At 44.4% G+C, this 12,493-nt stretch overlaps 1 pseudogene; it reads right to left on the minus strand.

The window, feature by feature from the left end:
- Positions 1 to 210: 210 nt before the first annotated feature.
- Positions 211 to 2,805, minus strand: LOC109756259 (beta-ureidopropionase-like; annotated as a pseudogene).
- Positions 2,806 to 12,493: the final 9,688 nt, after the last annotated feature.

Genomic DNA, 12,493 nt, shown 5'->3' on the forward strand with positions numbered 1-12,493 from the left:
CATTGTGTGGTGTATTTTATTCAAAGAACATTTACTTGGAAATTTACAACATAAAAAGAATGAACATGGATGACTTCAACATTAGGTAAAGTCAGACCAGGGAAACTTAATCAAAAGATGTATCCTGATTTTATTCTTATGTTTATACAATATATATGAAAAAAGGGAAAGGACATCGACTTCGTCTGCATAGACCCAGCTGACCCTGAATTAAGCCCTCTTACTTATCAAGGGATCGGCAATGACTTGAGGCTTAAAATCTGGCTTCAAGTACTCTGAAAGCAAGTTAGCATGCATGTCATACCGAGCAGTCATGCGAAAGGCCCACTTGTCTTTCATCTAGCGACATAAGTTCAGGTCCATGTCAGATACTAACGGGGTGACGGGTGCAGGAAGCATCAGGCGCTGAGAAATGGCTAGATCCATAGAAATGACCAAAGTCGGCATGCTGAGGTTTCCCATCACCAGAAGTGAATGGGTTCGGGAATACCTCTGTGCCTACCCAGTTAATTGATCCGACAAAGTAGCTATTTACAATTGCAGCACTCCTTGCCTGAAATGGACCAACTTAGCATCATCAAGGTTGCTCCAGCATGAATAACAAGATAAATAATAACAAATGCCACGTGAATAGTTTTATCTAACCTCAATAGGCCACATTGGTTCACTGAGTTCACCGACAGTTGCAGATGGGTTGAAAACTATTTCCGCTCCATTGAGGCCAAATGCAAGCCAATTGAGAGGATGATGCCTGATGTTTACAACAATTTTGCCATAAGCTGTTTCAAAGATCGGATGCCCAGTGTCACCTTCCATATAGTACGTGCTCTCGTTGAAGTCGCCAACTCTTGCGATGTGATTTTGCAGTAGTGTTCAGTTAGAGACTACAACTACATTCAGGTAGAAGGAAATAAAAGGGCAATCCAACCAAAGGAAAGAAAAATGTACTGATATGCATACCTTTCGATGAATGCCAATTATGTTACCATTATTTCCAATTACAACAACGCTATTCCATATAATCTCTCCATGGTTTATATCCCTTTCGAGGATCGAGCTAACAATTACCATGTTATATTTCTGTGCAAGCTCTTGAAGAAACCGAGTAGATTCTCCATCAACAGGCTCAACAAACTCGCACCAATGTTTTCCGCGCGTGCAGAAGGCAAATGGCATTGTCTAGGCTTCCTAAAATTTAAGGGTATGGATCACAACAAATGATCTGCTTCTGTGGGAATATAAGCAAACATATCTCAATATTATAGCTAGTTTGGACTGGCTTAAGCTTTTCTAAGAAGCTAGCTTTTGATGCTTAGAAGCCCAAAAAGGTAGCATCTCATAGAAGGTGGCGAAGCTGTTTGGTAAGAAGTATCGGCCTATAAGGTTCGTTTGGATAAAGGGATTTTTTTGAGTAATCGCAAATGGAAGGACTTTTATTCCTTCTGTGGTGCTTGGGATGGGAGACCAAAGAGATTTCGAAGGGACGGGAGCGGTACTCAACAACTTCTAGCTTATTTTAAATAGGTGGGCTTCAGTTTCTCAAGATGATGGGTAGAGAAAGCGGCTGTTTAATTAAGGCTTGAGCTTTTCTTAGCTGGCAGAAGTTGAAGCTCAGGATATGTGAAGCAGAGTCTCATACACTTTGACTAATTGGACACCAGGCTTGAAAGCAATCATGTAGAAAAGAGTTACAAGAGAACACCACAAGTAAATCACCAATGTTAGAAGTACCTGTAAGCACAAAATATTGACACCAGAAGCACCAGTTGCATCTATGATGGGTTTTACTTTCTCCATGATAGACTTCTTTTGATCAGCAAAATGACAAGTCGTTGGAACAGCAATTGAGTTCTGAACTAGGCCAACTCGAACAATTCGCTGTTGCCTCATATGCTCTTTGTCAGCGTTAAAACTGAATGCCTGTCATACAAGTAGCTAACAGTTCAAATCTTTCAAAAAAGAGAAAACAAACAAATAGTTTCAAGTTGTTAGGTACTGCTGATCTTCGAAATAGGATGTCCAGAAATGACATATTTAAAATGAAGGCAATTTATTCATAGATAACATGCACATCAAAATTATCCGCTTGGGCAAGACCAGTGGTGGCCCCAGGCAGGGAAATAGCCTCGAATAGGCGTGCACAATTCAGCCCCAAAAGCAGCCGGCTTGCCTCCTGTCACCAGATGGAGTATATATAAGTTAAAGAAAGCCCAATGTAAGAAAGAAAATTGAGCCTAAACAGATTCCTAAAACAAAATGAAGCCAAATACCATGAGTATATCAGAAGTAAAGTAGAGGGGTGAAAGAAAAATATAGGTACCTGAATACCACCAGATCACAAACACAAATTCACATGGTGGCACAATTTGGAAAGTTTTAGAGATAAATGTCCTATATTGGATCAAGCATACTTAAACTACATGGCCTACGATCCATATTTCTAATAAATCATCGATAATTAATATGGATCGGAGGAGTAGTGGAGTAGAACATCCTATAATAATGAAGGGAGGGAGTAACAAACAAGGGTATGTTTGACTAGGAACTCTGGAAATACATACAAATTCCCTGAATATTTTTATAGGAAATGGATTTGATTTCGATGTAAAATGTGAGGAGCCTTCAATTGAATCATTTATAGCTGCTACATAGAGTATGGTTTTTCTCGCACTGAGTGAGTCAATTATTTCCAAATTCAGCCAAGCAGGCGAAGCCAGTGGTAGGGAGGGAGCGAGGGTTGGCTACCTTGAAGAGGTCGGGGGAGAGATTGGACTGGAGGAGCCTGTATAGAGATTCTTAGCCTCCGATGATGATTCAGGGTGGACGCAGCGAGTAGGCTTTTTGGCCCGCTCGTGGCCCGCATAGGACCGGACCGATCGGTCCGGGCTCGCTAGCAAGCTTGGTCGGTCTAGATTGTAAAAGTAGGCCCGTCAGCACCTCGGTCCGGTCCGCAATTTAACCGAGCCAATCGGTCGGACTGAGAACTACCGCCGGCGACATGGGCGCTGCATCCAGGTGAGCATCCTGGGTCACGGCAACCAGTCGAGCCTCGTTCGCCTGTTCGATCTCTGCATCCCCGAGAACAACAACAACAACAACAACAACAACAACAACAACAACAACAACAACAACAACAACAACAACAACAACAACAACAACAACAACAACAACAACAACAACAACAACAACAACAACAACAACAACAACAACAACAACAACAACAACAACAAAGCCTTTAGTCCCAAACAAGTTGGGGTAGCCTAGAGGTGAAACCCATTAGATCTCGCAACCAACTCATGGCTTTGGCACATGGATAGCAAGCTTCCATGCACCCCTCTCCATAGCTAGCTCTTTGGTGATACTCCAATCCTTCATGTCTCTCTTAACGGACTCCTCCCATGTCAAATTCGGTCTACCCTGCCCTCTCTTGATATTCTCCGCACGCTTTAGCCGTCCGCTATGCACTGGACCTTCTGGAGGTCTGAGCTGAATATGCCCAAACCATCTCAGACGATGTTGGACAAGCTTCTCTTCAATTGGTGCTACCCCAACTCTATCTCGTATATCATCATTCCGGACTCGATCATTCCCACTACTAGGGAAAACCCTAGTAGTAGCGCGGTTTTAATGCCTACTAGTAGCGCAGGACACCGTGCTACTAGTAAGGCGCTACAGCTATTCCTTAGCAGTAGCACGTGCGACACACGGTACTGCTAAGACATATAGCCGCAGCGTTTGTTCACTCCCGCGCTACTGCTAATATAGCTAGTAGTAGCGTGTTTACTCTCCATCGCTACTAGTATTCTTTTTTTCATTTTTTATATTTTTAGTGTATTTATACGCCGTTATACAAATTTTGGTACAATACCAATTATGAGGTTGTTATATCATTATGTCCATAACAATGTGTCAAATGAAGGTGGATTAGGTTCAAGTGGAGGCAACATGTGGTGCATGTCAAAAGTATACTACTAATCCAAACTTGATCTAGTTTGGACTAGTAGTACTTTCGATGTGCACCACATGTTGCCACCACTTGAATCTAATCCGCCAACACAAGCTATTTAATCATCATCATAGTCATTACCACCAACAGTAGCTATTTAATCATCATAGTCGTAGTGTAGCACATCATCATCTTCAAACTCATTCTAGCTAGCTAATCACCACCAACACTAGCTGCGGTAGCTATCTAATCACCACCAACACTAGCTAATAATAATCATCATAGTCATTACCACCAACAATAGCTATTTAATCATCATAGTCATAGCGTAGCACATCATCATCTTCAAACTCATTTCTAGCTAGCTAATCACTCCTGCGGCTCTCTCTCTCATGTAAAATAGCATAAAACATGTGTAGCACTCCTGCTTCATCATGTTGGAGCATGCAGATGAACCTGTTTCCTAATCGTGGGTTGCGCTTCTGATTGCTGCCCCCTAGTACTTCTCTGCAATCGTTCACAATTTTGCTCCATTCTTTCACTATTAAGCATTCCTCCCTTTTAGAAATCCTGAATGCACTAAAGTGCATTGTAGGATGTCTTGATCGTAAGCTAACCATTCTCATGCGACCTTTAGTCTCGATCCAATGAGGCACAACATTCACCGGGAGTCCCTGTTGAAGAACATCGTATAGTAACATACTTAGCAATGATGTTTAGCTTAAATAATAATGTACGCAAAAGATGCACTGAGGACAAATAGTAAACGTTTTACCATCTTTCCTAAATAGATGTGACCGTAGTTCAATACGAACACTATTGGTCGCACGTTTTGAGTACTAAGATTTTTAAGTCCAGGAAAATAATTTGTCTTGATAGTATGAAGATCCTCAAGCCATGAAACATAATGACCTATCTCCTCGCAGTTTAGTTCAGCCCCGGGACAGTGGACGCTCATGTCTACCAAGCACCGGACATGTTTGCTTGAATGGAAATAAGCTGTCAATAGAAATTATTGTCAACTATTTTTGAATAAACAATATCGAAGACATAAATATGGTTGAGAAACTCACATAATGGTATAACTGGAGGCGTCTGCACATTGACCCAGATGTCGATATTACCTTCAATATCATCTTACGGATGAATATCAAAGGTGATAACCATATCAGGCTCAAATGCATAAGTCTTGCATAGTGCTTGCCAAGTTTTGCATTCAAAATAGGTGTAGGTGTCTGCGTTGTATAATTTTGCGTGGAAAGTATAACCATACTCGGTCTTCAAGTAAACTCTCCTTACCTCCATAGTAGTTTTCATAGGACTGAAACCTATCTTATCCAAGACAAAAACTCTTTCATGGTAGGGGATACGCTAGTAGAATAGTAAAAAAAATTAAATTATAAGTTGAAGCAAATGAAGCAGATGTCATGCTTAATTACGAAAAAAGACTTGTCGTTGTGACTTACTGTATCCACTTCGAAGTTCTCGTCCAGCTTGATGCTGAAGCGCCTATCATCATCTAGGAAGATTCTGTTGCACAACCCGCGCTCGTCTTCGCAATATTCGCAAATACCGAAATCATTTTCGTCGTCAGACATTTCCTATGTTCATTGTTGAAACATTAATTGAAAATCAATCGAAGGCAACTACCAGGATACTCAACACACAAATCCAGGGCACTCGATATTTCCTACATATTCTGGCACAAGTCATGCCAAAATTCACGGAAAAATCTGGCATGACCTGCAAACATGACCGGCCACTTGGTCAAGCACATATTCTATTTGAGCAACATAAGATATACATTTCAAAATATCTTATAGGACTCATATTGACATGAGCATTCAATAAGCAAAACCAAATCGTAAAATAAATAAGTATTCAAATTAGCATGCATTCAATAAGCAAAAGTAAATCAACTCTTGCGTCCGTACATCGTCGAATATTATCACTAATACATCCCGAATAGTATCATACATATAACATCACTAATACAACTAAAACGCTAGCGAACAATGGGTATCGGCACGGGCGATGGACACCCAAAGAGAAGGAACCATCACAGGATCATAGCTCCAGTGAGATCCTTGGAGAACCTGCCAGGTATTGGAGAACATGTGCTCCAACGCAACCAAGTAGCGACGGACGTGCACGTCATCCTCGCTGACACGGTGACGTACCACCTCCGCGGGGTCCTCAAGCCTCTGGAACGTCACTGGCCCACTCGACCACCACCAAAGAAGGTTCGGGTCAACGACAGGCTGATTCCTCACCAAGTTGCGCCCCCGGTAGGTAGCGCCTCCCAGTACCAGCCCAGCGGAGCCCAGTCCCGGACATGGCCCATCTAGTCAAGCAGGTGTCCTCCGCCGAGTCGACGACGAGGATGCGGGATAGGCATCGTCAACGTCGATGCGGGAATAATTGCTTTAACTAAAAAAATAACAACAAATGTGACATGTTCAACTAGTTCTATTAATTCAACTAGTTCTTACTATAAATAAAAATAAACCAGTACCTAATTAGTACCTAGTTCTTACTAACTAATTAGTACCTAGGAACTACTGCCCTAATTACCATCTAATTTGATGAACCTAGGGGTGGAAAGTGGTAGCGGATAATCCGAACTATCCGATATTCGTATTTGATCGGATATTCCAATTATCCAACTTAAAAGTCAAATAAGTGGTCAAATTTTACTCGTTTTATGACTAATCTTAGAAATTATTATGCATTGCAATAGTGTTTATTCTTAAACCTATTTATCACTGACTTATTGTATGTCACAAGTTGAATACTTCATGTCACATAGCTATTGACTAATACACTTAAGCAATATGTCGCTATTATTCGTATCCATTCCGAATCAAGAAAACATCCGAGCCGCATCCGTATCCGATAACATCCATATTTGCATTCATATTCGTTTTGTAAATATGAAAACAGAAGTGGTAAGAGCACTTTCCGATCCGCATCCGATTCGTTTCCACCCCTAGATGAACCCTAGCTAATTTGATGCAATTAAAATTTGAAGAACCCTAGGTAGAGGTAGGGGAGGGGGAGGAGCAGGCATGCTCACCTCCGGTGCCTGCGGCGAGGGAGGGGCAGGTGGCGTCGAGGTCGGGGTCGGGGCTCGGGCACGCGGCGGAGGGCGGCGTCGAGCTCGGGGTCGGGGGCGGCGTTGAGCTCGGGGTCGGGGCTCGGGCGCACGGCGGAGTGCAGCGTCGAGGTCGGGGTCGGGGGCGGCATCGAGGTCGGGGGCGGTGTCGAGGTCAAGGTCGGAAGCAGCGTCGAATCTGGGGTCGGGGGTGGTGTCGAGGGTGTGCGGAGAGCGGCGGGAGAGCGCGTTGCGGCCGACGGGCGACGGCGGAGGCGACAGCGGAGGAGTTGGGATTTGGGGGAAGTGGTCGTGGGGAAGAACGAACCGCGTGGTTAAGTCAAAAGTAGCAGTAGCGCGTTCCAGGAAGTGCGCTACTGCTAAGTTAGCTATAGCGCGTTCCCGGATATGTGCTACTGCTATTCCTTTCTCTTTTTCCCCTTTTTCATTTATTTTTCTTTACATTTTATTTTTTTCCTTTCTCCTTTTTCTATTTCTTTCATTTTCATTTTCTTTTCTATTTGCTTTCCATTTAATTTAATTTCCTTTAGCAGTAGCGCCTTTCTTCGTAAACGCACTGCTACAAAGCAAGTAGCGGTAGCGCTGTTCGCAGTAGATCACTACTACTATGTGTAGCCTATCAGCTTAGCAGCGGGAATTTTAGTAGTAGCGTTTTTATCTTCAGGCGCGCTACTGCTACAATTGTATCTGTAGCGCTGTTTACGCCAACGCGCTACTGCTACTTAGGACTAGCGTGCTTTTTTAACACGCGCTACTACTAAAATTCTGTGTATAAGGTTTTCCCTAGTAGTGTTCCTCGTGTGGCCACACATCCATCTCAACATACGCATATCTGCCACACCTAACTGTTGAACATGTTGCCTTTTAGTCGGCCAACACTCAGCGCCATACAACATTACGGGTCGAACCGTCGTCCTGTAGAACTTGCCTTTTAGCTTTTGTGGCACTCTCTTGTCATAGAGAATGCCAGAAGCTTGGCACCACTTCATCCATCCGGCTTTGATTCGACGGTTCACATTTTCATTAATACCCCCATCGTCCTGCAGCATTGACCTCAAATACCGAAAGGTGTCCTTCTGGGGTACCACTTGGCCATCAAGGCTAACCTCCTCCTCACACCTAGTAGTACTAAAATCGCACATCATGTATTCGGTTTTGGTTCTACTAAGCCTAAACCCTTTCGATTCCAAGGTTTGTCTCCATAACTCTAACTTCCTATTTACCCCCGTCCGACTATCGTCAACTAGCACCACATGATCCGCAAAGAGCATACACCATGGTGACCTCATACATCACCAATGCAAAAAGATAAGGGCTCAAAGCTGACCCCTGATGCAGTCCTATCCTAAACGGGAAGTCATCAGTATCAACGTCACTTGTTCGAACACTTGTCACAACATTATCGTACATGTCCTTGATGAGGGTAATGTACTTTGCTGGGACTTTGTGTTTCTCCAAGGCCCACCACATGACATTCCGCGGTATCTTATCATAGGCCTTCTCCAAGTCAATGAACACCATATGCAAGTCCTTCTTTTGCTCCCTATATCTCCCCATAAGTTGTCGTACCAAGAAAATGGCTTCCATGGTCGACCTCCCAGGCATGAAACCAAACTGATTTTTGGTCACGCTTGTCATTCTTCTTAAGCGGTGCTCAATGACTCTCTCCCATAGCTTCATTGTATGGCTCATCGGCTTAATTCCATGGTAATTAGTACAACTCTGAACATCCCCCTTGTTCTTGAAGATTGGTACTAATATACTCCGTTACCATTCTTCCGGCATCTTGTTTGCCTGAAAAATGAGGTTGAAAAGCTTGGTTAGCCATACTACCGCTATATCCCCGAGACCTTTCCACACCTCAATGGGGATACAATCAGGGCCCACCGTCTTGCCTCCTTTCATCCTTTTTAAAGCCTCCTTGACCTCAGACTCCTGGATTCGCCGCACAAAACGCATGCTCGTCTCATCAAAGGAGTCATCCAGTTCAATGGTAGAACTCTCATTCTCCCCATTGGACAGGTTGTCGAAGTACTCCCGCCATCTATGCTTAATATCCTCATCCTTCACCAAGAGTTGGCCTGCTCCATCCTTAATGCATTTGACTTGGCGAATATCCCTCGTCTTCCTCTCTCGGATCTTGGCCATCTTATAGATGTCCCTTTCGCCTTCCTTAGTGCCTAAACGTTGGTAGAGGTCCTCGTATGCCCGACCCCTTGCTTCACCAACACACTACTAGGGAAAACCTTATACACAGAACTTTAGCAGTAGCGCTTGTTAAAAAAGTGCGCTAGTGCTACACAGCAGTAGCGCGTGCAGAATAACCATGCTGCAGATACATATATAGCAGTAGCGCGTCCCATGGTAAAAGCGCTACTACTAAAATTCCCACCACTAAGCCGATAGGCTACACATAGTAGTAGCGGTCTTTTAGAAACAGCGCTACCGTTAATATTGTTGTAGCAGCGCGTTTAGGTGTAAGGCGCTACTGCTAATGAAAAGAAAATAAAAATGAAAAACAAGTAGAAAAGTAAATGAAAATGAAAGAAATAGAAAAAGGAGAAAGGAAAAAATAAAATGTAAAGAAAAATAAATGAAAAAAGGGAAAAAAAGGAGAAAGGCATAGCAGTAGCGCGTTTCTGAAAACGCGTTGTAGCTAACTTAGCTATAGCGCGTTTTCAGAAACGCGCTACCATTATGTTTCACTTAACCAGCGGTTTCCCTCCCCCCGGCCACCACTTCTCCCCCAAATCCATCGCCCCACTTCGCCACCGTCTCCCCAATTCATCGTCGCCCCACTTCGTCATCGTCTCCTGCCGGCGTGGACGCCCGCAACCTCACCGTCTCCCCCAGAGGCCACCCTCATCCTCATCGTCACCAACCTAGGCCGCCCGAGGCCGCCCTCGACCTCACTGTCACCGCCCTCGACCTAACCGCGGCGGCCCTCGACCTCACCGCCGCCCGAGCCCGCCCAGGACAGCCGCTGCCCGAGCCCTAGCCCGCCCTCCCCGCCCATGCCTCCGTCGCCGAGCACCTCCCCGCCACCGTCTCTCCCCTCTCTGTAAGCCCCCACCCCTCCACCCACCACTCCTCTTCTGCATTTTAGAGCAAAAATTAGTAGAGAAAAAGTTAGTTTATAGCAAAAACTTTAGTTTAGAGCAAAAGATGTTAAGTAGTAGATGTTAGAGCAAAAATTAGTTTAGAGCAAAAAATTTGGTTTACAGCAAAAGTTAGTTAGGGCGGTAGGGTTTAATTACGGTTTTTGTTTTCATAGATGTTTTTTTTTAAGAAAAAAATGAAGAAAATGTTGTAGCAGTGCTGCTTGTAGTATATAGTGGTAATAGTAGATGTTAATTAGATGTTTTTTAGTTAGGGCAGTAGGGTTTTCCTAGGTTAATTAGGTTAGTAGTGCTGCTAGTAGTAGTGGTACAGTAGGTTAATTAGGTGAAGTTAAATGAATAACCTAAATGAATGAAATTGGTAGTTAACTGGATTTTTTCCTTTCATCATTATAGAGCACTAAAGTTAACTGAATTTTGTTCTATTAGTAGTTAAATGAATTTTCTTCTACACTTAGTTTTTGAATTAGCTTGTGAAATTTGGACATGTATATTTGGACATGTGGTTGCTCGTGTATATTTGGACATGTGTTGTGGTGTCAAAGATGGATATTTGAACACTGTTTCTAGGGAATGAAGCCGAGTGGCCTATGTTTTGCTGGAATGTTGATTCATTTCCGTTCCGGCAAATTTCATGTGCTCGATTTGTCCACTTTTTAGCAAAGGCCATGCTGAAATTTTCCGTGAATTTCGGCATGACTTGTGCTACTAACTAGGACATATCAAGTGCCCGGGATTAGCCGCACCTGGAAGGAGTCAACGTTCCTGCAAAACATAGGCCTTTGTTATGTCATTATTCATTTTATTAGGTCTAGAATAAATTGACTAGATTTAATCGTAGGAAACATGGCTAGCAACGATGAAGGACAGGGTTCTGGTGATTCCGACGATGTCTACCTGGCGGCAGACAAATTTTTGAGCCTTGCCAACGATCAACGGATGTTGTTGCTGGGCCCACCTGTCGCATCGGGGATTGATACCGACATGCAGACCGGCGATGAGACTGAGACCGGCGCCGAGACCGGCGCCGAGACTAGCAGAGCCGGTCTAGAACCGAAAGCAAAGAGGCCACGACGCCCAAACCAGCTCATGACTACTAGACTGGTGGTCACGGAGATGGACGACGACATTTTTGAGCCAATAGCGCCCGAGGAAGCGCGACCGTGCTACGGCAATCAAATAGGATGCATCGTACAGACAACCGCCACCATCAACGATGAGAAACTATAGAAGATAGATAATATGAGGCCCTCCCTCCTAAAGAAGCTGCACCAGATATTCTTGTTCCCGGGCCGGAATGAAAATGATTATAAAGATCCAGATAAGGACCCGGCAATGAAGAAGATAAACAACCACGCCATGACCAAGTTTAGCGACGCGTTGGCCGCCTGGAAAACAAGGGTGAAACATCGGATCGTCAACAAAAAGGAACCCTACTCCGAGATTGTAAAGGATAATCCGACAATCACGGAAGAGCACTTTGAAATATTCAAGGCGGCTTGCGAGGTCGAAGCTGCCAAAAAAAGTCAAAGTACATGAAGGGGCTTCAACAGAGGGACATGGGGCACCACCACCTCGGAAGCCGTGGTTACGACGGGAAGAGGTCCATATGGGCCAAGGAGAACGCGGAACGGGAAAGTCTGGGCATCCCAGACCCCTTGGCGGACTTCACCGTCCCGCAGGAGCGTGACGTCCTCAGGGCACGACACCATTGGGACTCAGTCAAGAAGGTTTTCAAGACGGACCGGATCACGACGGAGTTCATGAGACTGCTGGTAATTTTAGTTTCTAATCAATTCGACTGCACGTTTAGTCATATTTGTAAACGATCCTTTTTCCTTTTGCAGAGAGAGCAACACAGGATTGCGGCCAAAAGCGACTCGCCGTCTAATGCGTTGGTGAGGCCCAAGTGGGACACCCCATTCAACCGGGCGTTGAACATATTGAAATGACTCTCGGTGGGCACTCAGCCGTCGTATGGACGCGTGCACGGTGTTGGAGACGGAGCCACGTGGAAGAAGTACTACCATGAGACCACGGAGGAGAGAAAGGAAAGACGGAGGTTAACTGAAGAAAACATCGACAAGAAGGTTGAGATTGCGGTTGAGAAGAAATCATCTGAGATAGTCGCAACAGCGGTAGCTGCCACAAAACAGGTGCTTGCAGATATGTCTACTGTCTTGGTTCCAGCCGTTTTCAATTGGAGCGGGCAAAATCCAGAAAAAAAAATGCAGCGGACTTTCCCCTTGCTGACTTCCTCGGGAGCAGCTCGACTAGCATTGCACCAGCACCTGCACCTGCTCCCGCATCGGC

This window comes from Aegilops tauschii, chromosome 2 (assembly GCF_002575655.3).
Source record: "Aegilops tauschii subsp. strangulata cultivar AL8/78 chromosome 2, Aet v6.0, whole genome shotgun sequence".
NCBI classification, from domain to species: Eukaryota; Viridiplantae; Streptophyta; class Magnoliopsida; order Poales; family Poaceae; genus Aegilops; species Aegilops tauschii.